General features: G+C 44.9%; 1 protein-coding gene across 1 annotated transcript in view; it reads right to left on the reverse strand.

Annotated features, from left to right (window-relative positions):
* Window positions 1–23,862, reverse strand: part of ARPC1A (actin related protein 2/3 complex subunit 1A) — a 158,033-nt gene extending 134,171 nt beyond the window's left edge. Inside the window, exon 1 of the mRNA XM_085629133.1 lies at window positions 23,678–23,862. The gene's annotated coding sequence lies outside the window, so the exon portion shown is untranslated. The remainder of the gene's footprint in view (window positions 1–23,677) is intronic.
* Window positions 23,863–27,162: the final 3,300 nt, after the last annotated feature.

Here is a 27,162-nt window from a genome sequence, read left to right on the forward strand (position 1 = left end):
TATTTATTTATTTATAACCCTCACCCACTCCAATAGTGGCATACTTCATCATCGGGTTCACCCTGACTCCTAAAGGTCAGGGTGGGCTCGAGCATAATCCAGGGAGCGCTTAGAAAACAATAACATTAAGATATAAATCCCTAGCTCAACCTAGGTATCCCTTTATTGGTGGGGTGAGCGGGGATAATAAAAGTAAATTTATGGAATATGGTTGAGCTCACCCTGACCTTTAGGAATTAGGGTGAACCCGATGATGAAGCATGCCACTATTACAGTGAGTGAGGGTTATAAATAAAAAGAGGTTTTTCCTCTTCATACCTCGGAGTGCGGTGAAAACTTATATACTACGCTTTCCCTTTTCTTCCTTCGATTTTGTTATCTCAGCGAGTTTTTTTGTTGCTAAAGTAGAGATTTAGCCACTATGACTGACCATCTTGGACTTGCCTACCTTAATGAGATGGCATCACTAAGACTAGCAGCACAATTTCTACTCCCAGACACAAACATAACCCAGAGCCTGGCCTGATCACAAAATTGGATGAAAACGCTCCTACATGGAGCAATCATGACAGTATATAGGAGCAAACATCACCCCTTTAGTTCTGCTGGTGAATAATGAACTAAGGATCTTTCTTGATGACCCTGTGTTTCGAAAAAAATGGTCTCTGATTGGATGCTGATGCTCTAGAGACTGGTTGATACACACTGCCAAACGACTAGCTGAAACGTTACTGATTAAGATTAAACACAGTGAGGACTTCTTAAAACACACAAATAAAGATTACATAATGCAGAATAAAATTGATGAACTACAAAAATATATAAAAATATTCTCACATGAAAATTTTACCCCTACATAAGAGAGGATTATAAAAAGAAGTCAGATTCTGACCAGGATTCCTCACTGGGGAATACATCAGAATCTTTATATTCGGATTCCGATGGATGGTCGAGCGACAACTCTACCCAGAGTAGAAGAGAAAGACGGAGACAACATGCTAGAGGAGGCTTTTACATCTCTACTTTCCCCGATAATCAGAAGATGTTCTGGCCTGGACCCTTTGGGCCACAACCCTACCAAGGCACACAGAACACACAGATGATACCCTTATTCAAACCACACCAGCATTTTTAAGGGAAGGGCGGACGGAGAGGCAGGCGAGGCAGGAGGAGTGGATAAAGGGTCCAATGGGAGACAAACGATGAGGAAGGGATGAACACCCGTACACGGGACAACCAGCAAGCAAGTCCGAGTTGCCAGCAGACATAGTGGTTAATCTAACCTCAAAGGAACTAATAGAAATTGAAGTACTTAATAAGGGCTTGGGGTTTGTCCCCACCACACAGATGGATAGGTATAAAACGTGATTGGAAACATTCCGCTAGTTTCCAAAAATTTGCATAAAAGCGTATTTACAACATTCACCATACAAAGAAACCCATGATGGCCATACAAATCTGAAGATTAAATCAGGATTCCACCTGGCAGACCCATTGTGTCGGAGATAGGTTCGATTTTGAAACCACTATCACAATTCACGGACTGGTTTCTCCGCCCCCTAGTGAACGATACAAGATCCTATGTACAGAGTACAAAACGCCTCTTAAATATCCTGCAAGACATATACTACGACCCGGAAGTGGAAGCCATGCTATGTCGAGATGTCGAGGCACTTTACACCAGCATCCCTCAAGAAGAATCAGAAGTAATCAGTGACCTTCTGCTAGCACAAGACTGGGACTGGACAGCCCCGGTTCACTGGATTATGCAACTAGCTGAAATTGCCCTCACAGAGAATTTTCCACAGCACTTCGATGGGCAGCACATTCGCCCCGAGCCTGGCATGTCTGTATGTCAGCTGGTTTGAAGATAACATCTGGGCGAACAATCCTTACAAAAACGAAATCCGCATTTGGCGTAAATCTATTGAAGACATCTTTATTATCTGGCATGGTACAGACACAAACATCACCGAATTTTTGTTAAACTGGCTGAATGGGACGAACCCATTCCTTACATTCACTTTTATTACAGACAGAAATAAAATATCCCTTTTGGATATTACCATACAAGATTATACAAAGAAAGTAGAATCCCTCTCCAACAAACTGAGGAGAAAAAACCTATCCTGAACAAGGCATCAAAAAGCCCCAAAATTAGCCCATAACATTCCAAGAGAATCTTTGCTTGAAAATAACCACAGGGAAGCGATTGACTCTCTGATCTTCGCGAGTACTTACAACTCAAGGCCAGACAAGATAAAAGATCATAAACACACACTGGCGTGTCTTGTCCTCAAGCAGTCATCAATTTTCCAAACCGATGTACTCCTTTAAAAGAAATAGAAGCTTACGTGACAGATTAGTACATGGTAAATTTCAACATGGAGAACCCCAAGTGGAGAACACTCTATGGAGCCTTCCCCAAGTGCAGGGCCATTTCTCTTGCAGTAACTGTACATTCTGCGCTCTCACTACTCATACATGTATCCTCGACCTAGGCCTGGGAAAAGCCTGGGAACCACGATCACATACCAACTGTAAGAGCAGCAATGTGGTTTATACAATTACATGCCCCTGTGGCTTACGCTACATTGGCATGACAACTCTGAAAATAAAAACACACATATGTGAGCACAGGAGCACAATACGTTGTAAAAAACAATCAACCGGACTGACTGCATATTTTATTGAGAAAAATCCTTCCGATAGAGACCTACACTGGTCCATTATTGAAAAACTGACACCGAGCCACAACACCAGCCAAAGACTTCTGGAGAAGGAACAAAGATGGATCTACAAACTTCAGACCAATATCATGGGGTTGAATGATGAAATCCCATGGCATCAGCTGAGTCTTTGAAAAGAACATCCCCAATATGAGCATATGAGTCGAGTAAGCTATACCCAACACTCACCCCTGTGTTATGACACAGGTTTAGACAATTACATAGTTGCAACCACACCTATGCATTGCTCAGCTCTACATACCTATGCAGGGCCCTATCGTTAAACAATCCAGACACCCTACTACTATGGTCCACAATGGAATTTTGGGAAAAAGGACAATTTCTTTTAACTTGTTGCTTTAGTATATGGCGTCTCTTTCCTTTCCATCCAAAACATATGTGCCTCTTTCGTATAAGTGAAGTAGGTGATAATATCTCCATCTTATGCAAATCGACAAGCGTGCATTATAACAGTACCTCTTGTGGTATTGCACACCTTACAGAACTTTAATTCCCAAAATGCAAAGCGACGGCATTTGTGATAAACCAATATTACTTTTTAACGCCAAAGTTGTCCCCACAATCACATTATGACTCGACGCTGTATTCGTGTAGTGATGGGACACAAGAAGACCTTTTAACCCCTTCCCTGCTCATGACGGAACCGTTCCGTCATGAGCCACGGTTGTCGTGTGCTCATGACGGAACGGTTCCGTCATGACAATCCTGCCGGCGGCCGCTCCGCCTGCGCGGCGCTGTTTCCCCGCCTGTGCGGGGCGACAACGCAAATGGGCGGAGTCATGACGGAACCGTTCCGTCATGAGCACAGCTCAACTGTGGCTCATGACGGAGCGGCTCCGTCATGAGCACAGGCCCGCCGCGCTGCCCCCCTGCCCCCCCCAGCGCTGCAGCGGAATGTCCGCAGCAGCGAAGGGGTTAAAACATTTTTTTTTTTAAAACACAAACACACACACACACACACACACACAAACACAAACACAAACACAAAAGTCATGGGAATTATCTATTGTTTGAATAAAGCTGTGATCCAGTAATTTAGATCCGATTACCAAGGTAACTAGGGTCACGTAGGTGTAATGACATCACGTGACCGGAACCTCTACGCATGACCACTGCAGCCAGGCTTTAAGACCAAGCCCTGCTCAATGCATTTGCTACCAGCAGAGGGAGCGGTCAGGACAATTAGGTGTGCCTGCAGGTTGCGACCCTTGGAGTAGCGAGTATGATCACCAGGCCGAACAAAGGATTGATTTACAATCGCTTCTTTAACTATGCCAATAGCGCTTGCTTTTGAATCATGGCAGTGCTTTACAACCCCATCTCACTCAAAAAGTTTACTTTGTTCTCCTTCTCCCTCTATAAACATTTTTGCCTCCACATCAGAGTGTGACTACAGGGCCTTCCTACCACCGCCCCTGAAAAGTAATTCTATCGAAAGCTGTGGTAAGTCGCACGTTTACACAATTGTAAAACATTCACTATATTACCTAGATATAGATCATACCTGTCAATAGGTCGTAGTAGTCGTTAACTTGACAATTGTAGGAATAAAGCACCAGAAGCCAACGGGGAGGCAACACGAGGCAGGGCAGTGTCCCAGGAGTAATTGCCTATTAGGCATCCCTCCCACCCGTTCAAGGCTCATGGTGCTTTATTCCTACAATTGTCAAGTTGACGACTACTACGACCTATTGAGGCTTCATGACTGCGTGCAGTGAATTCACTTGCACCATACTCTTTACACTTGACATATATCACCACTAGGATTAATAGATCACGTACCATTATTATAATTGTGAGTATAGGAAGGGATCCTTATGGTCCTGAAAAAGAAGCTTAAGGGGGGCTTCGAAACATGTCGGCAGATATAGGAGGCACAGTTCATTGAGGCATATACATTTCCTTCTCCACATTTTAATAATACCAGCTCTAAGGTATATTAAAGTTTTTTGACAAACGAGCCAGGTATTTTTTAATTCACTTTCCTATTCACTCCTGACCCTTCCTCTCACACCCCTACACGACACATAGTTGTCTCACAACAACAGTGCTCCCACGTAGATGTAGGTCGTAGCATGCCCCGTCCCGTAGAGAGGCGGGAAGACCCCTATGATGAAGCATGACACCAAGGGCCCTTTTGGTGTGTGAGGGGTATTTAAACAACCTGTGTGTACTTTCCACCACTGTAGGAGTGCATACTTAATCTGGGAGGATTTGGCATACATATATATCTGAGGGTGGATCCCTATGTTTACTAACTTGACTTTGGGAGGGTGTATCCACCTCCACTACTCGTGCTGAGTAGTACCTCTCTACTCCCCATTTTGTTTCTTTTGAGGGTTGTGGAATACTCAGGGGTGGGAGCTTTGGACGTGCCACGATACTGGGAGTGGCAAGAGAACCTGTGGGCAGTTTGTTTATAGGGCACTCACTGCTTTAGCTGCATCGGTATCCTTCTTAATTTTTGCTTGCAGCTCATCGACCTGGGGGTCAAAGAGATGTTCCCCACTAAAGGGCACGCTAAGTAGGTGCTGTTGTACCTCCAGCTTAAACCCAAAAAGGAGCAGCCATGCGTGGCGGCGGCAAAGGACACTAGTGTTTAGGCCACTGGTAGCTGTGTCTGCAGCATCTAAAGCCCAGCTGATGTTAATGGGGGAAAACAAAATCATCTATAACGGTAATTCCTATTTAGATTTGCCTGGGAGATATTGGACAAGTTCCTCCATCTGATCACAGTGGGCTTGGTTGTACCGGGAGAGGACGACTAAGGAATTGGCAATGCCAATAAGTTACAGACTGTGCTGCAACACACTTGCCATCCACATCAATCTTCTTACTTGCTTGGTCCAGAGGAGGCACATCTCCTGTACTCTGGGAGTTCACACACTTCCTGGCTGTGTGCACAACTAAGGGTGTGACTATTTCCTGATAAAGGGCAGGTCTGAGTGGCCTTGTACTTCTTGTCTACCTAATGCGTGACAATGCACGCTTTCATGGGCTCCCTAAAGATGTTTCCAGTGGGCTTAAGCATGCCCTTGAGCACTGGGAGATATTGGAGGGAACGTTGTGTGAAGGAGAGGATTTCTATGAGAAAGTAGTCTTCCTGGGCTGTATATGTATTTCCACTTTATAGAAGTTGGCCACCCTATGCAAGACCTTGTGGTAAGAGGACCTTGGTGTCATTATCATCCCAGGGGACTAGGCATTATATTGCGGGTCATGAGGGTCACAAGGTGATCCTGGGCTGTTCCCTGCCCCCTCAATTGAGAAACCCTGTAGGGATCCACAGTCAGAGGGGAGGTAGAGACAGGGGGAGTTGGAGCAGAAGGACAGAAAGAAACCGAGGATGTTGGCTGCACAGGAGGGTTGAAGGTCTCTTTGAAAGCCAATTTCTTCTTCTGAGGAACAGAGTTCTTGAATGTTAGGAAGGCTTGGCCAGGATTTGACTGGTGCCTTGCTGTATGTGGACATGTTGTTGCCCGACATCAAGGTGTTCTTGGAGCCATTGGAGGATTGGCTAGTCAAAATCCTGGAAGGCAGCAGAGGATGTAGTCACAGACTGTGGTCTGGAGCGAGAAGATGATGGGCGATGGCTTGAGGCCATTGATGAGCGCTCTGTGTCCAAGTGCTGCTGCTCGGTAGGTCTCGATTACGAAGAGTTTGGTTCAGAGTGTCTCTACTCCCAGCACTTTGGATCTTGGCTCCTACGAAGACCGAGAGGCCATGTCTGGGCTGGTGTCGCGGTTGACATCGATGCACATGGGATCGAGGAGGACTTGCGTCCAGACAGGGATGAGGGCGCTTCGTCCGGTTCAAACGTTCTGTCCCGACCAAGGAGGTGAGGCAGTGGTGGACCAGAGGCCTCTGATAAGGCATGGGAACTGGAAACTAGTGCCTCCCAGGCATGAGCGGTATGCGTGATTATTTAACATCACATTGTTAAATAATCACATAATAAAGAATAAAGAAAAATTGGTTGCTAATACTAACATTGCAAAGAGACTACTCGTAGGCATCCACAAGCTATTCTTTATCAATCTGGTCAAGTGTTCATAGGCTGGTTACTATTTTACGACTAAAAAACAAGTCAAAATTACTCATCATAGAATAAAACAATATATGTTTACACCAGCTGGACAATAAGTCTAAAAACAAGAAGCAATCCTGAGATACTAAAGTGCAGAGTCATCTAAGTGCTTCAAGTTTAGAAATCTATTAGTGCAATATCAAAAAGTGCTAATTATACAAGGTGCAAAATATCAATATAGTTCCAGCATTCCAACCATAAACAGTACATAAATAACATGGTTTATGACCAGTCCCACTGTTCATAGAGTTGAGTGAGATAAAAACTTTGTACGCTTATCCACTAGAGGGCAGCACATCATAAGTTAAGCGTAAATTCTGGGCCGGAATTTAAACAAAGTGGAGACGGCCTGTCCACATCGGCGTGCGCGTGCACAACTCTGTCCATCGGTACGCGTGCATATTCAGCTTTGGCTGAATCGATTACAAAAGGGTCTCGCATGGCGAAAGCAACAATGCGCTGCAAACGCCAGGCGAGACCTAAGAAGGGAGCAAGAGGTTATTTCATCTGTGGAATTCAGTACAATTGAATACTTGGCCAGACTGACAACCCTGCATCTTTTGCAGTTACCAGTGAGATGGTTTCATCCTATGATTTTAATCATTCATTCTATTTTCCAGGTGTTCCCACTCTCAATACCTTCACTACCACCTATGCTAATTCTTTCTTTCGGTGTTTCATACTTCTTTAATGCAGGTGATTGATAAATCTGCTTCCATGTGTTCTGCTACCATCTTCCAGAATGTATCTCAGATTGTCCAATAGCCATTCAACACTGGTCATTCATGCCAAGCGCCTCCAAAAAGGAGATTATTTTGTTCTACTGAAGGCAGTACCAATACCTTTCTTTGCTCCTGGATTCTTTTAGTCTTTCCTGTTCCACTAGTACTATTGATGTCCATTTCAATCCTAACAAGGAGTTAAGTTATTCACCCCCAACACTTCCACAGCACTCTGACTGTATGAATCAAGGCTACCTCGAATTTTGCTTTCATAGAGCCATACCATTCATCACAAACCTACTAATGAGCATACCATGTTTACTGCAATGCTACTTTACTTAATTTAGGAGTTGAGGAGTAATCAACTTTGCCTCACATCCCCTTTTTAATTGCCTCAGGTATATTGTCCTCTTTTACTTTCGATAAAAAGTAGGCCCACGCACTTCACAAAAAGAGAGCCTGCTATAAAGTATTTACAATTATCCTAGCTGTAACACGTTTAGCAATGCTTGATAAAGGGGTTTGTGTAGCCTGAGCCGAAATTAACTCCTGGATGCTAGTCCTTTGTGGTTACTATGAGCCATTTTGTTTGACCAGACCCAATCTTGTCTTTTAGGTTAAGCCAGCCACACTAGGTGTTCAAAGTTAAGTTGTGTATGCTGTCCTCGGTCCACCTCAAGGGAGTAACAAAGGAATGCCTCTGAAGAATCACCCAAGGATAGGCCCCTTAAAAATTGCACCCACAAGCCTAGCACCTCAGCTACCAGCACTGAACTTAATAACAAACAGTCAATTGGGCAACTTACAGCAGCTGGAAGAGATCACAATACAGTTTCTGTGAATGCATATCTGAAGTTGACGTTTCAAAAATGAGATGGAAATTGGGTCTTTGCTTACTACACTTCCACCAAACACCTTACTATAAAAAATTTAAAAAACGTATTCTCTCGAATTACTACTCTGAAGCATTACTGAGCCTCCCAAAAAGAATAGTGCCTATAATGAGAAGGCTTAAAAAAACATGAGCCATGGTTTTTCTTTTTCATCTAAAGAACACAGCATCTATTACTGTGCTGTTTAGGATCATTTGCATTTGACATCATGCCATGGCATTGTAGTGTACTTTAAGTGTACAGTTGAGTACAGGTACAGCTGCAAGAATGTGAAAGTATAGTCCAAATACCCTATCACATTGCCAGTCATCGATTGCTGCGGCACATCCACATTTTTAATGGAAGAAAATTATTCTAAACAAGCAAATAATCATTTTTTGAAGTCCTTCTTAAAAAACAGTAATTCCAGTGAATAAGTTGAGAACAATGTTACAGCTATTTTACAATAAAAGCAAACTAATTGTAGCAGCATTGTGAAACCATATTTTGGGCTGATAAGTATTCAAAAATGCTTGGCTGCCTTGTGGAAGATACGTTTAATAATTTTTCTAAATAGAACTGGACTATAGATACCTGAATCTGATGCTGCTCTCAATAAATAATCAGGCCATTTCCATAAACACGGATGGCGCACTTGGTGATCACCACAGAAACTATTCAGGAGCAAAGTAAGCATACCAAGGAGTTAATTGCTGTCACTTAATTTGAATCCCTGATGTCGCCTCCCTGCCTCTCCATAACTGCTCCTGCTACATTCTCTTCGACATCGCACTTTCCACCCACAATCGTTTTACTATATCCAAACTATTCCACACCTCATCCCAATTTAGATTTCCCAATCGACTTCAGTCCCTTGCACTAACTCTAGATAGCAAGTCAACGCTAAACTCCCCGGAGTAAACACACACTAGGATACATCTGCAGCATACAATGAAGTCTGCTTCAGCATCAATTACTGAATACCATGGACACAATGTGCTCAAATGCCTAAGACCACCTACTTTTTCCTATGTACTGTTGTAACGTGTTCCTTTCTAAAGGCTTACTCCTAATACAGCAAACAATACAAGCTAGTTCTCTGTTCCATACAGACTACAAAAACACTATCTACATAAGTAAGCAGCATACCAAAGTAAAAAACTATCACAAACTCTCTCCTGCGGACAAGCTTCAAGAAACGCAGTTTGGAAAAAGCAAACCCCAGACACAGCCATCCGCACCCTAGTTAGTTTTATGCCCAGCAGGGAGGACCTAGCTTGGCAGTTCACGCTGGACTGTTCCTATTGGAGCAGGGTCAAGACTGATTTGCTTATAGCTGGGTCTAAACTGAGGCAGCATTGTGTGCAGAATAATGAAGGATTGGGATGCGGCCAGAGTGATTACCAGTGGCTGAGATTAATTCAAGTATTCCATCCATCAGTTTAATATACTTTGGCTTCAGGGAGTCAATGTCACATGTTTCTCTAGAGAAGAAGTCTTCAAACTAGGGGCATGAATTGATAAGAAAGAGGGAGCTGGGCACTTTGAGGGACAGAACTGGGCTCAGGACAAGAGATGTATGGAAAGCACAGAATGCTACAAACAGCACTGTCAACCACTGGAAGAAAATGAGTAGAGGTGCCTCCATCTATAACAGGCAACCACAAACTTTTGTCAGCTGTCTTCGCTGGGAGTAGGCATCAAAGGAGAGCTTCCAAATAACCCCCAAAAAGCTCACCTCTTCATTTATGTCAAGAGATCACACTTTTAATGTGTTTAGAATAACAGGTCTGCTAACAGCACATGGTAATCGTGTACTTTTATAAGCGATAACTGAACGGATCTCAATTTTTTAAATTTTTTTTATACAACTTTATTTACATTTATGTATATTACACAGATAGGGTAATTACTATAAGGCACTGTTCCAGGGTCGGTATGGTTGAAAGTCAACCAAAACCGTACCTCAACAAAGGGAAAGTAAAGAGAAGGATCTATGTATTAGAGGTCTAGGATGGGGTACTCAGGATGGGGGGAGACAGCATCAGTGTCTCTTGTTGCCCTCACACACCCCGAGGGATGTCATGCTTCATCATCGGGCGGTGCTCCTCGTCGGGCCGGCGGTGCAATGCCCTACGGGTCCCCCGAAGGGTCTCTTTAGCGGAGATCTTTTAAGAGCGCTGCCGATTGGTGCATGCGGGTATGTGGAGGGGGAGTACCAGGGTCAGTGGTGGCTGTAGTGTGTGCAGGAATAGAAATACCTAAGGGTTACCAAGGAAGCTAGTTTAATAAGAAGGCACCCTTGGTACATTAAAATACGTGGCAAAGATGTTACTAATTAAAACGTGATGTGTTTAGTAGTAACTAAAGGTACAGGTCAAATGGTCGACATGTTTCGCGCCTTTCAGTGGTCAGAGTGATCCATGGCGCTTCATCAGGACCAGTAGAGGTGAAAAGTGTGGGGAAAGGTGCCCAGACTATGTGTGGTGGGTGGGGTAAAATATCACCCTCCCACTCGGCAATGAAAGGGAGTACAGTGTCTCCTAAACAGGTGGTGTGTGCAGGGAGGAGTCTGTTGTGCCCCCTTTGCGTAAGACCTAAAGTAAGAGCTGGAATTGCTCCTTGAGTTAAAAAGCGGCGTAGGAGGCCCACACCATCTAGGGGGGTTGCTCAGGTGACGGCACTGGAAACCTGCCCGGTCCTGACGCCTGCTCTGAGTACCCCATCCTAGACCTCTAATACATAGATCCTTCTCTTTACTTTCCCTTTGTTGAGGTACGGTTTTGGTTGACTTTCAACCATACCGACCCTGGAACAGTGCCTTATAGTAATTACCCTATTGACTTCTTGGAGCACAGGCACTGGACCATTAACCAGCTCCTGGTCCCCCCCCTATTTTTGGATACAGTATTACACAGATAGTACATTCCATAAGGAGTCCTCTTACAAAGTTTCAACATCCCACTTTCCCCGTCAGTTCCCAAATAGACAACGAAGTATTACTGCTCAGGTGGGAATTACAAATATATGTCAGACAAATAGATGCAGGGTAACAACGCCAAGGTCTCGCCTAAAAAGTCTAAAAAGTCTAAAGTAGGCACTAATATCCTGTAAGATCATAGGACTCAACAGCATCTAATACATAAAGATACAAGGGAGGAGAAAAAAGGCACAATTCATACACAGTCTGCGCATCTCCCAAGTCAATATATAACAGTGCAACTCCCCCCTCACCCAAAACCTACTTTCGTGTTTGCCTCTGCACTACATAAACAAGCATTGAAAATGCAATAGGTCTCACCTTTGATTAAGTTAAAGCCATTTGATCTGCTAATGGTATTGTACAGCAAAGCAAATGGCTTTAACTTAATGAAAGGCGAGACCTATTGCATTTTTACGCAGTCTTTGCTAATGTCTTCAGTCTAACTAAATGCCTGCTGTGGCATCTATGCACTTATGATGTTGAATTTTCTGTCTTCATGCTACTCTGTCACAAAACATTCCAACACCCAACTTCTTGGACAAAGCCTGTAGCAACAGCACGCTTGAAACCCCACTCCTGGTATCATCAATTATGGAAAAATCTACAAGCCGCCAGCAGGCTTAGCAGTTGTTACTCAAAGATGCATTCATATCAAGCTATTCTCACACATTACTGTTTAGACAGGACCCCTGGCATCACCATGACATAGTATACCACACTTTGTTAACAGTTAAAATATGTTCTAAGTAGTAGGGTAACTTGTGTGACTGCGTATGGCTTAATATATAAATGAATAACGTTACGAATATCTTCACGTGCCAAATAATTCAACACTAACACCTTAACCCCACCCATAGTACCACCACACTGCCACAGCAGGGCCCTGTGTTTTGTAGCTAAAATCACCAACACTATATGGGAAATCTGAGGCCTATACTCCCTAACATTATTGACAAAATCACGCCGAACGGGGAGAAGGGAGGGAGGAGAGGAATTAGAGCAGGTGAGGTGAAACAGGAACGAGGGAGAGAGTTGAAACAGGATCGGGGGGGGGGGGGGGGGGGGAGGTGAAACAGGAACGGGGGGGGGGGGGGGGAGAGGTGAAACAGGAACGGGGGTGAAACAGGAACGGGGGTGAAACAGGAACGGGGGGGGGGGGGAGAGGTGAAACAGGAACGGGGGGGGGGGGGAGAAAGAGGAACGGGGGGGGGAAGAGCCGAAACAGGAACCGGCAATCGATTGTTGCAGTTTGATTGTGGCTGCTCGTGTCTGCAATCAGGAGTACACTTGGATTCTCCTGCGGTCCACATAACAGTAGATCAGCTGTTGCAGGGGAGGAGAGGCGGTGGCTGGGCAGTACTGAGCTCGGCTGAGTGGCTGATCACCAGACCCCTGCTCTACTTTTCAGTGTTGAGTAAAAAGGCATTTTTGCAAGGCTTACAATACATGCACACTTACATGCTCAGAGTGCTGGCATGAAAACACAAATCAGATGTCATTACTCAGCCTGTATAACTGTGCACTTGGGAGAATGGTTAGGTTCTCATTACCACTAAGAATAAAGCACAGATGCAGTAAACTGCTTTCTTGGAACTAGGCTGTGATTATGCTGGGCAAGCAGCACTGCAGATCTGCATTAATTAGGCTATGTTTTGCATTCATTAGCCTTTCGCCCTCCCACAGCTCCATGACTCCCCTGCACGTGTTAGATTTCCCAAATTTCAAAGACTGCCCCATGATGCCCTTTCACGAGATACCAGTTGAGAAGCTAATTTGGGACTGGCCAGTAAACTTGGAGCCATTGACCAAGATGCCGGCCTTCGCCCCGGTCTCTCGAGCCTGCCCGGGGTAGAATTCCACAGCAACGGTGCATAGTCATAAAATTATCTACAATTATGAATCCTTCTGGTTTCTTAACAGCGCCAAATGCAAAAGGCCCCCCGTCGCCGTGAGCATTATTACAGAATTATCTCCAATGGAAGAATGTAATATATAATGTAATGGTTTTAGTGATTTAGATTTGGTGGCCCTTACGAACACCAAAAGCGTCTTTGTTGTTAACCCCTTGCGCTTTAAAGACAATTCCCAGCTGCACATAGCGCTTAAGGCAGATAAATGTTCTTTTGAACTGCCCTCCGTTTATAATGCACAAGATCACTCACTGATGAATGGGGCGACCTAGAACTAGAACCATCTTCCCTCATCAGTAAAATTGTGAATATATGTTAAAACGTTATTGTTTCCAGTGACTGGGATTGAGATCATAGCGTAATTAGGCTAATCGCTTGGACACTACTTGGGTGAAGAAACGCTATATCAAACTAATAAAATAAAGTAGTTCAGTCAGACCAAAACATGCCGTAGCCTATGTTCGCAATAACAGCAGCGTTTTAATAGAAAAGCAACACCACAATTAAAAATACAGATCAAAAAAGTCGGTAATATATATTTCCTAGATGTTGTCTGGCATTCGGAACGGTCATCTGCCATTCGGAACAGTCTTCATTGCTGCATATGGAGAAGCGGAAAGCATTGCATCCAACAGTAGGGTTAAAACAACTTCAGAATAAGGAACGAGTGTAGATCGGTGCCGTGTTATGTTTGAATTGCCCCTGTTAATGGCTCGATCATTCTCTTTGCAAACTGACTTCACAGAACAGTGTACGAGTTAAAAAGACAAAAGAAAGAATCACTTGAAGTTTCCTCGCGAATTACCCCAGAAAATCCACTCTAGGGAATCTGTGGAAATAAAAAAAAATTATTCACGGCACCCGCGATTTAGCTTTCAACATTGTAATCTAAAGTGCGGGTGCAGTCATTGCTTCAAACGTAAAGAAACAGAAAAATTATGTTTTTCTATTGCTTTACTTTTGAAGCAATCGCGGCACCCACGCTTAAGCTTGAAATGTTCAAATCTAAAGCGGGGGTGCAGCAATTGTAAACAGAAGTAAGCAAATATAAACAAATGGCGGCTGCACGCTTGTTTACCTTGGTTAAAATCGCGGCACCTACGCTTAATCTTTGAACATCTTAAGCTAAAGCGTGAGTTCCGCGCGCCGCTTTACGGACACAATGCTCGGTTTCTTTATATATTTCTTAACTTTAAAACTGAGCACGGTGTCCTTGAAGCTGGCACTGCGCTCAGTGCTAAAGTTAAGAAATATATAAATAAATCCAGCGCGGTGCCCGTGAAGCGGCGCCGTGCTCAGTTTTAAAGTTACAAAAACAAACACAAACAGAGCGCGGGGTCCCTGAAGTGGACGCCGTGAAAATGTAACAATAACCGCGCTTGTGCAATTGAAGCTGCCCGCGATAACAAACGTATGCGATTGCTTAAAAAAAAGTTCAGCAAGTTAATATTAAGCCTCCTGTGTCACGCTGCCGGTAAGAGGTCCAATCCCGCTGAGCGGGGCCAGAAGGGGACAGGGTGGCAACCAGGAGGGATTGAAATGCCTCCGGTGCAATCATTGCACTGCCTTTTGCATAATTCATGACGCCAAACGACGCACATGAATAAAAACTGAAGGCGGAGCGGAAACACGGCTTCGGAATCCGTATTGATTCCAAGAAGCCCTCGCATGGCGAGAGCAACGCATGCGCTGCTTTTGCCAGGACGAGACCTAAAAACAAGGTGCTACAATCAGGCCCTGGTGGCCCCAGAGTCTGATAACCATTGCATATCTGTTGTCTGCCATACGCGCATATCTGGATGAAAAGACATTGGACGTGCAGTAACGTCTTTGGGATCGGACACCATCAGTCACTCTCGTAGTGCAGACAAGATAACCAACAAGCATTTGCAATGCAATAGGTCTTGCATTTACGAGAGTCTGAGCTATTGACATTGCAAATAACAATGCCTTTTATTTTTGTTTTTAAAACATAAATAAAAGGCATTGTCCTTTACAATGCCAATAGCTTAAACTCGCGTAAATGCGAGACCTATTGCATTGCAAATGCTTGTTTTAGTCAGCTGGGAAAGTAGAAGAAAAGATTACCGTACCTCTAGCGTTGTTTAATTTGACATTGTTGTTCCCCTTCATTTCCCTCAGCTCACAAGCTTGGTTGTGCTGCAATTGAAGCAAGCTGAGATTGTGCTTTCTGTGTTAAACTGCTGCTTTAAGTTAACTTGCACGGAGGTAACTGCCATGACTTATAGCTGAAGGACACAACAGCTGCTTGGATGAATTTAGTCAGCACGTGCACAAGGTGTCTGATGAATAGCAACGTACACACTAACTGAGTTAAAGCTTTTAAAATGACCTAATGCAGAGGAGGGTTCTGGAATGAAGACCCGGAAATGCTTCTCCATGGTTTATACCTCCTTAGCTCCTGAGCAAACATCTTCTGATGTCTCCATGCGTGCAAAACGTCTGTAAGTGTGTATATGTATCCATGCACACAAAGTATCTTGCGAAGTGATAATGGAAAGTTGGGTACCCTATAGGTGATAGAAGGTGGAAAAACTGCTAAGGAGGTGGGGTAGCTTGAAGGGCAGGGGCAAATAAGGAGCAAGGTCATGGTTGTACTGAGGGATTGGTCCACACATCCAGCATGGAAGGAACTTGCATCACGGTGATTATAAACAACGCAGTACAGGTTACAATACATTAGTATTGTAGATAATAGCAAGGAGGGCGAGGAGAGGGTGTGGAGTTGCGGCTGGATCGCCCGACCTTGGAACTAGGGAACTATCTAGGAATCCCGGCCTCCTTTCAACATACTTTGATTCTGGGCAAATCACTTAGGGCCTCATGTAGGTAAATAAATTTTACCGGTTCTTAAATACCGAGCCGTACCGAATCGGTAAATTAGAATCGGTAAGTTATATGTAGGTAAAAATTCGGTAACAGTTACCGATTCGGTAACAGTCGGTAAATACGAATCGGAATTCACCGAATCGGTAAATACCGAGGTGGTATCCACCGAATCGGTAAATACCGAGGTGGTATCCACCGAATCGGTAAATACCGAGGTGGTATTTAGCGATTCGGAAAATACCGAGGATACTACCACCTTCCCTCAACTAAGTAGCCAATATCACAATCATGTCATCACAGAAGGTCTCTCAGGCTTGAATAGGGGACCCCATACCTCAAAGATCAGCCTAGTGAAATCACATCACAGGAGCATCAGGAGTCTCCTCGCAGGAAGGCTCGTCTTCGGTCTGAACAACAAACATGATGTCTGCAATATTAAAAGCACCAACTTTCAGGTATGTGCAGCTGCGCGTGTGCCATGGCTAAATCGTGGGTCGAACAACCTAGAGTGGAAAACATGCATTGTGTAAAATTCCAGACTGTGTGTCACATCATGTACAGACCAAGGTCGCTGCGCAGAGCTTGGGATGGGAACAACAGAATGCACTCGTCTGAAGGAAGTTTCGAGTCAGCAGTTTATTCAAGAAGGAACATGTAAACGCAGTGTCGTGTGCAAAGACACAAATATGGCTACATAACATTCAACGTGGTCATGCCAACTGAACAATGCATGTTCGTATTCAGGGAGAACTCACTACACGCCCCCTTGAGCGAAGCAATATGTAATAGGCAAGAAAAGAGAGAACGCAGAGTACAGTTGCGTCAGAGCAGGACAGGGCGTAACCAATGCAGCGCCAAAGTCCTACAGTCCAATTAATTGCAGCATACAATTGTTAAAAACACAATGCAAATATAGTAAAAAACTCAAGCAGACCATCAGGAAGAGATCAACGAGAAATAAAAGAAATGAATGTTGCGCCAGGGTGCTGTCCAGTAGCACAGGCGCAATGGACGACTATCCAGTTAATCCATGAATGTATAGGCAGCATATGTGGCCACGGCTTCCGACAAGCAATCGTTTTCCGGGCCACTAAAAGTCTCAGCCATCCAATTGAGTAACGAAAAGGAACATACGTGTTCTCCAACCAACGGAGCCTCTAGCACAATCAGAGGGCACCCGGAATGTTCCTCCAAATAGCTCATGGACAAGAAGTCGTAGGCTGCCGCTGAGATGTCCCAATTACCCAGGATACCATGCGCCGCTCCACACTCCATGATCCGGACACCAGAACAGGACAACTCGTGAGACACTAAGGGCCGCATCAGTCGATCGAAATCCGGCACCGGAGACACCATGGTGGTCAAGCACAAATCCAGAGGCCATTCAAAGGGACAATCCAGGCAGTGCAATACAGGTTGTACGCAGGTGAAGTAGGAATACCTGAAGGATAATCCATAAGCCAGGCTCAAAGTCGCCAATGGCAAAGTACCATAGCAGTCAAGCATCCTATCACGAAGAAGATGCAGACGGGACAGGCGCTCGTGTGGCACAGAAGGAGCAGCCATTCCGTAGTATGAAAAGTAAAAGCAGCACACCTTCCACCAGCGCCAGAAGCAGCGGAACACCTCCAAAGATGCTCGGGAACAGTGAATGAACAATGCCGGAATTACACAAAAAATAGTGTGGAAAGAGGTCACGAGACCCGAGCCCCACATGTCCAAAAAAATTGAGCCAGGCCGGTCGTGGACGAGGCATTGATAATACTTTGGATCAAAGAGCCGAAATGCAGGGGGAGGTCAGTATTCAGAAGCGCCTGTTCCTCAGTGCGCGTAGTAGCAACGTGAAGGACAAATAATTCACGAGGGAAGTCAAAGGCACCTGTTTGTGGGACAATGGCGCTCTATTCTGCTCAACTAGTTGGACTCTGCTTTCAAGGTTGGAATCGAAGGCCAGATGGAAACATCCCGCCGCCCATGCGGGGGTGGAATAAGAACAGTATTGCAGCAGACAACTTCATGCGAGACAGTTATGTACGGGATTACCACTCACATCCCGCAGCAAACATCATTAATCATATTGAAATGAATACCGTTTGCAAGCACAGTGAAAGAAGGTGTAATCACAGGCACTGGGATACCTCGTAGGACGCACGCCAAAATCGGGGCTTGTACATTGCATGCGCCGTGTACTTGCATGTGCCTATTGTCTCATGCATGAATCCTAGGAGTGAGAGTGCTAGTGCTAATATCTATAACGGCTTAGGCCTTCTCCATGTTCGCTTGGTCAATAGCTCTCAGTCTGGAAGCCGCCTCACTGTGCGACAACTTGCAGACCTCGTTGTAAATAGCATACGCGCACCTTTTGGTTCTGCCACCCACGGGACCTTTCACAATATCATTCCATTCGGTATGCACATTGATGGAGTGGGTGGACTTCCTGATCCTGTAGATGTGCTCTGTGTCAGCTGGTGGACAGAGTGGGATGTGTGTCCCATCAATGCAGCCAATGTAATGGGGGAATAAATTCCTGAAGGAACGGGACAGGCAACTCTGGGATACACCACCCACCGCAGCTGTCACCACCTGTGAAATGCCGGATGCCAACAGATGTAGGCTGCAGAGCACCTGCACATGTGGGGGTCTTGCGTGCGCACTTCTTATTGGCTGGTCCAGGAGTGGGTGCGGGTCCCTGATTGAGGCCATGATGGTTTCGGGGTGTAGCCTGTACCTCTCATGTATCTCTGCATCAGTCAGCTGGAATAGTGTGATGCGCTGTCTGTGGATGCGTTCCTTCCGTCGCCAAACCCTCAGTCCTGCTGCCTGTAGACGTAGGCGCATTGCAATGACGTGCATAGCTGCCAGGCTGTCCACGCTGTTGCATTTTGGGATTGCTGAGCTGCACTGTTGTTGGTTACCACCTGCTTTCAATCCGTGTTAATTACCGACTCTTATTTACCGATTTTCCTGGATTTCTTATTTACCGAGTGCTCCTACATGTCATTTTAATTTTTACCACTTCATATTTACCACTTCATGTTTACCGATTCGTTAATTATGTATTCGGTAACTATGAATCGGTATTTACCGCCTCATATTTACCGAAAAGTGGTTTTTGGACTCCTACATCTCACTTGTCTGAATACCGGTCGGTAACGGCATATTTACCGAAAATCGGCCGTTACCGACCGGTATTTCGCTACCTACATGAGGCCCTTAGTCTCTATGAGACAATAAACATATAGAACAAAACATGGCCTTGCTACATCTTTTGTGTCTCCTTTCGCTCTGTGATCATATGTGGGTGTTAAAAGACACATACAAAGCTGTACAGCCATGTATTATCTTCTTTTGTTACCATTTTATTCTCTTCCAGAAGGGTCAGTCAACCTGCTGCATAAAGCACTTTGAAACTACATGGATGCGTTTTGTTTTTTCTGGGTTCGATTAAGACCGAGTTATATAGCGCACAATTCATACGACGGTTGCACCTTTTATGAGCATTACGTTAATGCACAGTCGCCTCTAATTATAGTATACGTATGTGGCGTTAAAACATTTTCACTCAAATACGAGAGTGTGAGAATATTACACAGCTAGCAAGTATGTGTATCGTCAAGCAAAGCCTATGAAAGCATTTACTTCAAAGACACTGAAAAACAGAAACCCTCCACAGCTTGCATTCCTTTCTTGAACTTTGTGAGCTCTTGGTGACACTTCATTCCAGGAGGTGAGGGGGCGACTGGACACTTCACAGTTCATAAAAGAACCCCTGAACTCCTTTAACAACCTCTTAATGGCAGGTATAAGCTTCCTGTCCACAAATTACTAATCTTCCTGCATGGAACTGCAGCTCTATGACGTCTGATTTCAAGCCACTGAAAGTGAAGTGGGAAAGAACACGTAAAAACGTGCACTGTTCGATTTGCTTCCACTTTTGCAGCCGTTTTTGTTATGTGTTTTAAAGAACGGCTGCAAAAGTGAAAGCAAATCATACCCAAAGTGAAAGCGGACCACGCTACATGTGAAAACAGTTTATACATATTAGAAAGGTCGGCATGCCTCGTGTAAAACACCTCACGAACGGCGCACAGACTAATGAAGAAGGCTTTGTGGCCGAATGAAACGCAGCTAATCACAGCGTCAACCCGCCAGCGTCATTCACAGCTTTCCCCTCCTTTATATTTGCATCGCGCTTCGAGGCAATGAAAAAAACAAAGTGCCTCCACCGAGTAATGAAGGGGACAGTGTCACGCAGCAAGTAAAACATCCAGTCTGATGGGCCGTCCGAGAAGGAGACATGGCGGTAACCAAAAAGCCTCATTTTAAATCGGAGGCCAGCGTTTAGCATAAACGGTGACGCCAGCCAATCAAAAAGATGGCGTGGCTTCAACTCCACTACAGAAATGTTATTGATTACAATAAGCCTCGCAGAGCGAGGAGCGCATGCACGAGCCAGCGCTAGGTCTGCGAGATCTAACCAGGCCGTCAAGTCATCCTAGAGTGTTTCATCCTTGCATACATGTCACATTCGTAGCTCCTCCGCAGTCACCCACTCACAAAAATCGCTCAACCATGCTGCATAGGTGGGGGGGGGTTTGAGACGGAGCCATGCTATAGCAATGAGTCTTTCTGTCAATACCAGCCCCAGAAGGACACATTTTCTGCTCAATTGCTTTGAAACAGGGGCCGGGAGCAATCCCAGCAATACGTGCCATATCTCCAACGGGACATCCCAGCCCATAGCTACTTTAAGACGAGCAACAGTGACCTGGCAGTAAGAGGTCAGGGAGGGACAGGTCGAAACCATGTGGGGAAAGTCAGTGGATCTCTCTGAATTATTAAATATACTCAGTGTATTCGAGTGGCTGCATTTCTTGTGAAGCATCTTCGGCCAACCCTAGTATTTTAGCTATCAATAAATAGCATTTTGGGACTTGTAATTTTACATTTGACAATGTAAAGAGGGGCTTAAAATTCCAGCTTGCAAAGTGCTTTTGGCTCAAAAGTCAGGACTGCCTGAAGGTGTCACATGACATCAGGCCAGTTGTCAGCTGGGTATAATAATGTGACAAAATAAAAAGGTAACAATGACATCTACTTTGTCATCATTTATTTGACGCTTTTTAAAGTCCCTTAAACATTTGAGGTCATTTGCTCAATTTCACACACTAGGGGGCTTATTCGATGGCGGAAAAATAGCCACCGCCGCGCCGGCGGTGGTGATTTTTCCGCCATCGCCATGAGATTTACCTCCCGCCACATTATGATGGCGGTGGGTACCGCAGCGGAGTGAAGTCTGTCCGCCGCTTTTCCACCGGTAGCAATCATCACAATTGCCCGGCGGAGCAGTCAGCATGCGCACAATGGCGGCCGAGCCTAGCAGGCTCCGCCAGCACAATTATGATGCCACGGTAGCCAGCCTTTCCCTGCTGTCAGCAGCCACCGCCCCAATCTTAAAGGTGAGGAATCAGAACACAGCGGTGGCGGTCCCATCATTACTGGACGGCCGCACCCATGGCAGTCGGACCCAATCACTGCTACGGTGGCGGGCGGATCAAATCCACCCGCCATCGTAATGAGCCCCTAGGTTTTTTGCACAAAAAAAATAAGACACATTGTTTCTATAAATTTTAACATGTCCTTCTACGAAATTATCTAATATTTTAACATGTCCTTCTACGAAATTATCTAATTTTTAATGTTTGTCTTGCTTGCTATATTTTATCCTTCATATATTTAGTGTGAGAATGTGAAAATTAATATTGCAAATTAACGTTCAACACATTTGTTAGATTGTGTGCGCCTCGAGTCCCATGAATGTATTCAACATTGTATGTCGTCGTTGTGAGAATTTGGGTTTGTCATATTTGAGAGGGGGCGCAATTAAAAGTATTTAACAAAATGGGGTCACGGAATTAAAAAGTCTGCAGAACTGTTCTTTCGAGTCACACTGTGCAGTGGGGAAACATGAACCTTTGGGCTCTCATGAACGGTCGCTTTCCCACTCCCAAATTCAGCTTTACCCATCTGCACTCAAAGCCCCAGGTCGGCGGACAAAAGTCCCTTAGCAGGGATTCATAAAGCACTCCTGTCACTCTACAAATCAAACACTAAACACAACACTTTTTAAAGTTCTGGTCTAAGCATTACAAAAATAATAACTAATAAAAGTACACAGCGATATGATCCGGTGACTTAAAAAAGCGGCCGATATGCAGGACCCAGTTGCAACTATGGCATTTTCAAGATAACATAAGATTCACGAATTCCTGGTCATTTTTCTTGCTCCCTTAGCTGAACATAGCACTGCTTATGAGTAGCTATCCTGAATGCAACTCAGCCTGTTAAATTAGAAGCTTTTGCTTCGTTTAATTAATATATGTCGATCAAAATAGAAAAGTGTGTTTGAGACGAAAATGTGTGTATTTTAAGAACGCATCATTAGCAAAATATACTTAAATCTAATATTTGACTGATGAATTATACAAGATTAAAGACTATTTATATAATATATAAATATTAATATTATTACCTTGGCGCCAGTGGCATTGCAGCTATGGCTGTTATGCATTATCTATGTAGAGGAACTTCATACTGACAAAGCCTTTTTAGGTCTCGCCTGACCCAGCGCATGCGCTGGTCTGGCGAGACTTATTGAGAGGGCTCCAAAAAGTGCTACCAGGCCAGCCTAGAGCTACAGTGCATGTGCGCCGCGCTTGACCGCGATGACTTTCACTTTCGCGGCTGCTTTGATGTTTGATCGCGATCACTTTCCCGGCCGCTTGCCATAGCCAATAGGTCTTGCTTTTGGGACCTTATAAGTATTTAGTTATGCAACTGTTGCATGGCTAAACACTTATAAGGTCCCAAAGGCGAGACCTATTGGCTGTGCCAATGCTTGTTTACATTACTGCTGGCAACCCTGCATTGAAGTGATCACTGCTGCTAATCTTTCATATGTTGAACACTAATTTTTTCTTGTCCGAGGTAGACGCTATTAACAACATTAATAATAATAATAGTAGCTCAGAATGATTTCCATTGAACATAAGTAGCTCTCATTACTTAAAAGGTTGGAGAACCCTGTTAAAAAGCATGAACAGAAGCGGAAATATGCAAAGCCGGCGTCCCCTATTGAAACCTAATGTGGGCACACTGCTGCCTACCTCTTCACTAAGGATTGTACTGTAGGAATGGGATAGTTGAGGAAAAATTCCACCGTCCACATAAATAAACAAATAAAAAGCCGTAAACACCCAATGCCTCGAGACCTCTCATCAAAATTAAACCACCGACAACCTCATTCCCCCGCAACTGAATCAAAAGATACCCGCCAGTAACTATCACCCCGACCAAGCAAATAGACCTGGGCCACCAAGTGCAGCTAATACGCGTCAGACTCCTGGGCTAGTGCTGGCCCGGCTGTCAAAAGCACGGGCGGGGTCGGCCTAGCAGTGTGCCGAGACTGACCCGCCCCCACACTCAGGTGAGACGCTACTTTACCTGCGGCAGAAGTAGGGGCTGCGGACCTGAATTCGCGGACTCTGGTCAGTCGACGCGAATTCGTTCCGGGCGGGGGCGGGAGGGAGGCGGCGACGGCTGCAGTGAACACCGGTCGGCAGGGAAGCTTCTAAGAAATTAGAAAGGCGCATGCGCCTACTGCCGGAGTCGAGCATGCGCTTTGAGTTAAAATGTGCGCATGCGTAGACTCTCTCTTGACCACCTTGTGAGATGCTCTTGAACTGGGAAGAGTGATACATCTTCCGTGAGCCTGCTATGACCATGGAGAACTTGTGATGTCAGCTCAGCATACAACTTTGTTACTGCTTGCAGATAAACAAGCAAACTTTATTGATCGTTTATCCAAATGTACGATCAATACAAAACTTTCGTTTTTTTGCAAAATATTTTTAGGCAAACATTTGAACAATAGAATTCAAACTAAAGCGAATGTTAGTTCCAAGGGCCCTTTGTATTACAATCATGAGTAAGTGCCCGTCTTAAAAAAAAATAGCAAAAGTTGACAGTGAAGTTCCACGATTCTGTTATGACCTCGATGTTTGTGTTTAGTTCAACTACCGTGATAAGTAGGGATGCGCTTGTGCATGAGGGTTCACTTCTAGTAATTCAACTACTGTCGGAACCTCTGCGCTGGACAGGTTTTCATAAGGGCTAGTCTAATAGTTTAATGATTGTTGGTGTAGAGTCCTGCTACTCGTTCTTGTGTTCCACTAAAGGTAACTTGTAACCAGCTACTCCCCCCCCTGAGGGCTGGCTTCCATACTCACCCCACTCCCATTCATCACAGGCGTCACCAGTCAGGTGACCCTGCAAAATAAAAGGGTACGGGCGCAAGTGCCCAGAGCCAGTTACCAGTACCATAACCAGTGCTTTAAATTGAAAAATAAAAGTGCAGGTACTCCGTACCAGAGTACCTGCTTGTTTCTGAGAAGTGCCGGGACTCTCCAATTAAAAGTATAGCATTTCTCTTGAGAAGTACCAGTACTCTCCCTCTCGAAATAAAAAAGTGCCGGTACTCCGTACCGGACAGTATCGGACCATTTAAAGCACTGACCATAACCTATGTGTATGTGTCAGCTGCATGCGGGCCTAGGGCCCAAGACACTACAATTGCGACGAGCGGGTCGGCTCCACATGTTTACTGGCAGCAGCTGTGAAGTTCGGCATGGGGGATGTGTAGCCTGCACCTAAGGCACCTCCGCACATGCTGCCAGCACGCTGCCACCCGATGAGCGAGGATGTTGGTTCGACATCCCGTCGCCAGTGTAATAAAGATGCAGGATCAGGATTTGTAGAATAATCCTTTAATCAGTCGAAGAGCTGACCAGCATTCAAACAGTTCTCCTCCACACAAATAACTAACTGTCATCCTCAAAAGATACATTCTACAGTGACCTAACCACATTCTAATCAGAACACCTAACTTGCATCATACAGAATTAAGCACAAGCACAAAACTAAGAATGTAAACATAACACTCTTGCATGTTAATGCCCCGGTAGCAACCTTCCTGCCATGAGCCAGCACATCACTGGTTACATCACTGAGGTTAGATAGCAGTGAAAACGCAGTGAAACATCGTAGCCAGCACCGTGCCGGAAGCTCAGCCTACCTGGTCTGCATGAAGTGTAACCCCTACAGAGCCTGAAGCACTCTGCTACCAAGAGAGGAGCTCTAGGCCGCGCTTCAGCTGTGCAAGGCCCCTGCACCTGCAGTGTATTCATGGGTGAGAAGGCCACCCACCAGCTTGGTGCGCACCCTGCCAGCATAGCAGGCTCGCAGCGACACCACCACGAGGAAGGAGTGCCCCATGCCACCTTGCGCTGAGCGGAGAGAGAGAGCCTGCAATCCAGTCACCATCAATAGTTCAGCCCGCTTCCCCTCCCGGCCCTGAATGTGTGATGAGGGCTTCTGCAGCCTTCATGTGTAAAGAAACCAGACTTAGCCTGGAGTGGGTGACGAAAGAAGCCCCGTATGCATAGCAGTTACTCTCCCCACATGCGCTTCTGTGATGCTTGTGCGGGCAAAATTACACACGGCATCAGGGAAGCCACCACAACTCAAGACAGAGTCCCTGCAGTGCCAGGATCAGCTTCCTGTGGGGCAATCAAAGACAGAAGCAGGCGAAGAGAGTATTGTGCACTCCCTAATAGTCACCTGCCTGATACCGCAGCAAAGACAAGCAGAGGTCTCCTGCAATAGTGGAGCTCTCAGCATAGATGAACAAAGGGGACACAATAGTAATTCACTGAATAGTAACAAAATATATGTAGACCAGCAGTCTGTGAGTTATGACAGAGATGTGACAGAGAACCTATCCTCTCTGACGGTGAATGGTAAAAGAAAATGGCAGCACAGCTTTCCTGTCAGCACGCCCGCCTAATCTCACCAAACACTTCCATGAAAAATAGTGGAGGAAATACTGTAGCAGGCTTTACAACCTATCCATGAAATTTTGATTTGTTGAGGAGGTAATATCATGCAGTGGGAGAAACGAGAAGAAAGACGATCACTCAGCACGCATAGAAACTAAAACAAAATGGCAGACGAGATCTTCCCGTCAGCAAGCCCGCCGACGTTTACAAAAATAAGTCATTAGTGAAGCAAGGTATTGACCTTGCAATGCACCTTCAGAGACAGCAGAAGTTCCATGATGGAAAACAACCAGTTTCCATGTATATACATACCACCGTGTGTGAGCATCGGCCATCCTCTTCCTGCGACCACACCGGTACTTCAGAAAAAGGCAGCCATCCCCCTTCAGCGTCAAGCCACGCCCCTTTTGCTAATATGTCTCTTCGTCTGTCTTCTACTGAATCTATACATTTCTTTTCTACACCAGTTAAGGAACAAGTTAAGCTATGTCTATGTGAATAAGCTGTGTCTAGTGTCATGGTGGGTCTTAAAAAATGTCCCACTATCTCCGAGTTTTTAGCATCAGGCTGTCGATTCAAGTGCTTCAGCACAGGAACATCTGAAAAAAACAAATCATGGTTCAAGTAACAGTATTGAAAAAGAACCTTTCCATAGAATAAGCTCAGCAATGCAGGTAACTCCATATTTTAAGGGAAGATGATGATATGTAATCCCCTCAGCAACTGATGCAGGCAATTTCAACCAAACGTAACAATCCATAGCATCCATAGTGTCAACATATTCATAAAGCAATTTTGAATAAACATTCACTGAATATTCTCCTCTAGCAGCATCTACATGTAAGCCTTTTTTTCATCTATTGCAGGTAAACTGTTGTCAGTAGGAAGTAGTGTTTAAGGGACACTTGTAGATCTAAGCTACTCTACGTGTGAAAAATGGGGTAAACTCAAAATTATAAGTATTACAGGTAAAGCAATTAGTACTAATGTCACAATTACAATTACTCCTACAAATATGCGTCTATATCTATAAGTGTTTGGGTTAGGCTCCATGACTTCTTTGATGACAGACCTTTTAGCTAGAAGATTGCA

Source organism: Triturus cristatus, chromosome 10 (genome assembly GCF_964204655.1).
Source record: "Triturus cristatus chromosome 10, aTriCri1.1, whole genome shotgun sequence".
Taxonomy (NCBI): Eukaryota; Metazoa; Chordata; class Amphibia; order Caudata; family Salamandridae; genus Triturus; species Triturus cristatus.